The following is a 3,082-nucleotide window of genomic DNA, read 5'->3' on the forward strand; positions in this document are numbered from 1 at the left end:
GTTTTTTTGTGTGAGTCGTGGACTGGGTGCCCTAGGCTCTCCCTGTGCTACCCTGCAAGGGCCTGCAGCATCCGCCTCCCCCATTCCCTCACCAAGTACCTCTCAGGCCTCATTTCCTTCACTCCCCACTCTGGTCACTCAGCTGCAGCCCCACAGGCATCCTTGGAGGTCCTCAAAATACACCAGGCAGGCTTCTGCCACAGGACTTTGCACTCATTGACCTTCTGCCTTCCCCCAGGTCTCCACAGGGCTGACTCTCTCATCCTCTTTGACATGTTCACATGTCAGTTAAGTGGGCTTCCCTATCCATCTTATTTATTTATTTATTTATTTATTTATTTTTGTCTTTTTGCTATTTCTTCGGCCGCTCCCGAGGCATATGGAAGATCCCAGACTAGGGGTCAAATCGGAGCTGTGGCCTATGCCAGAGCCACAGCAACAAGGGATCCGAGCCGCGTCTGCAACCTACACCACAGCTCACGGCAACGCCGGATCCTCAACCCACTGAGCAAGGGCAGGGATTGAACCCGCAACCTCATGGTTCCTAGTCGGATTCGTTAATCACTGCGCCACGACGGGAACGCCCTATCCATCTTATTTAAAATTTCACTTCCCTCCCACTGATACCCCCTTCTCATGGCTATTTTTCTCCTTAACATAGCATTTATTCCTTTTTTTTTTTTTTTTTTTTTTTTTTGCTTTTTTAGAGCTGCACCCATGGCATATGGAAGTTCCCAGGCTGGGGGTTGAATTGGAGCTGCAGCTGCTGGCCTATGCCACAGTCACAGCAATGCCAGATCTGAGCTACCTCTGCAACCGACACCACGGCTCATGGCAATGCCAGATCCCTGACCCACTGAGCGAGGCCAAGGATCAAACCCAAATCCTCATGGATGCTAGTCAGATTCGTTTCTGCTGCGCCACAACGGGAACTCCCATAGCATTTATTCTTCATGTTGGCCTGGCTCACCCACAGGGACACAATCACCACGAGGACAGGAAGTATGTTTTCTTCATTCTTTATGCCCGGTGCCTAGAGGAGTAGCTGGCACATAGTAGGTGCTCAATGAATATTGGTTGAATGGAGTTTCCTGGTGGCCTAGTGGGTTAAGAATCTGGCATTGTCACTGCTGTGGCTCAGATACTGCTGTGGCGCAGTTTTGATCCCTGGCCTGGGAACTTCCACATGGTGCAGGCACAGCAAAAGAAAAAAAAATGATACTCATGTTGCAACAGAAGAAAGGGTGGGGGGAAAACTGTAATTGCAATGCATACATGTAAGGATAACCTGACCCCCTTACTGTACAGTGGGAAAATAAAAATAAAAAAAAAATGGAGTTCCTGTTGTGGTGTAGTGGAAATCGAATCCAACTAGTATCCATGAGGATTCAGGTTTGATCCCTGGCCTCACTCAGTGGGTTAAGGATCAGCATTGCTGTGAACTGTGGTGTATGTAGGTCACAGACATGGCACGGATCCTGAGTTGCTGTGGCTGTGGTGTAGGCTGACAGCTGTAGCTCCGATTGGACCCCTAGCCTGGGAACTTCCGTATGCCTTGGGTGCAGCCCGAAAAAAAAAAAAAAATTGATTCACGAGGGAGTCAACAACCGTTAGGTGCCCCTACCTTCTCTTTCTTGGCGCTGCCTGTCAACTCTTTTTCTCTTACCATAGATCCAACTCCAGAGGTGTCCACCTGTCTGGAGCCCAGCACTCACTAACACCTCCCTTGCCTTCATTTCTTTGCTCACAAGTGAGGCTGCAAAGAATATCTTGTACTTATTGTTGCTTGCTTGTGGCTCTCAGGCTCAATTCCTGACAGTGGGACATTTGCATCAAGAGTCAATGTGCATTTTATTTTATTTTATTTGTGTTTTTGCCTTTTCTGGGGCCGCTCCAGCAGCATAAGGAGGTTCCCAGGCTAGGGGTCTAATCAGAGCTGTAGCCACCGGCCACAGCCACAGCCACAGCCACACCAGATACGAGGCACATCTGCAACCCACACCACAGCTCATGGCAATGCCGGATCCTTAACCCGCTGAGCAAGTCCAGGGATTGAACCCGCAATCTCATGGTTCCTGGTCAGATTCATTAACCACTGCGCCACGACGGGAACTCCTCAATGTGCATTTTAAATATTAGACATTGACATTTAATTTTTCCTGCTAAAGGTTCCTGCAACTAATGCTTCCACTATCAGTGCATGAGTGTGCCCCGCCCCATGCTCACCAATGTTGGTGTCTGCCACTTGACAGGGGAAATGGTCATAGCATAATCTGCATTTCTCTAGTAAGAAATGAGCATCTTTTCAGTCATGTAGCTTTTTGCTGAGATTTTGGCTGTGTCCTTCTCAGAGGTAAACGATCTAATTAACAAACTCTCTGTGGGCATCTGAGCTACCAGACCACTGGATCAGGCGGAGCTGAGACCTACAAGGAGCTGAGACCTGAGCAAGGCCAGGGATCAAACCCAAAACCCCATCATTCCCAGTTGGATTCGTTAACCACTGAGCCACGAAGGGAATTCTCTAAGGTTTGTTGGTTTAATCTTTTTAGGGCTGCATCCACAGCATATGGAAATTCCCAGGCTGGGGGTCGAATCAAAGTTGTAGCTGTTGGCCTACACCACAGCCACAGCAACGTAGGATCCAAGCAGCGTCTGCAACCTGTATCACAGCTCATGGAAACGCCAGATCCTTTAACCCACTGAGCGAGGCCAGGGATTGAATCCACATCCTCATGGATACTAGTTGGATTCTTAACCTGCTGAGCCACAGCGGGAACTCCCAATACCTCAGGTTTTAAGAAAAGTTCTACAAGGAAAACTTAAAAGCTGTGGAAGGATTACTCTGACTATAACTTGTCCTGGTTCACAGAATCCACTGACAGGCTCAGAACAATAAAACTGGGAGAAAAAAAAAGTTCTTTTAAAAAGAACAGATGGTTTGAGTGGACCACACCCCAAATCACTCCTTCTACCCCACCCGACTGCCAGAGCCCAGCCAGCACCCCCTCCTCAAGAGCAGGGTGTGCCCCCAGCAGAAAGAAAGGAGTGAGAGAGAGGAGAGCAAGAGAGACGGCGTATC

The sequence above is a fragment of the Sus scrofa genome, chromosome 14 (assembly GCF_054392235.1).
Source record: "Sus scrofa isolate SSC_HxYL_T2T_F1_AM1 chromosome 14, Sscrofa_HxYL_maternal_Yorkshire_Landrace_v2.0, whole genome shotgun sequence".
NCBI lineage: Eukaryota > Metazoa > Chordata > Mammalia > Artiodactyla > Suidae > Sus > Sus scrofa.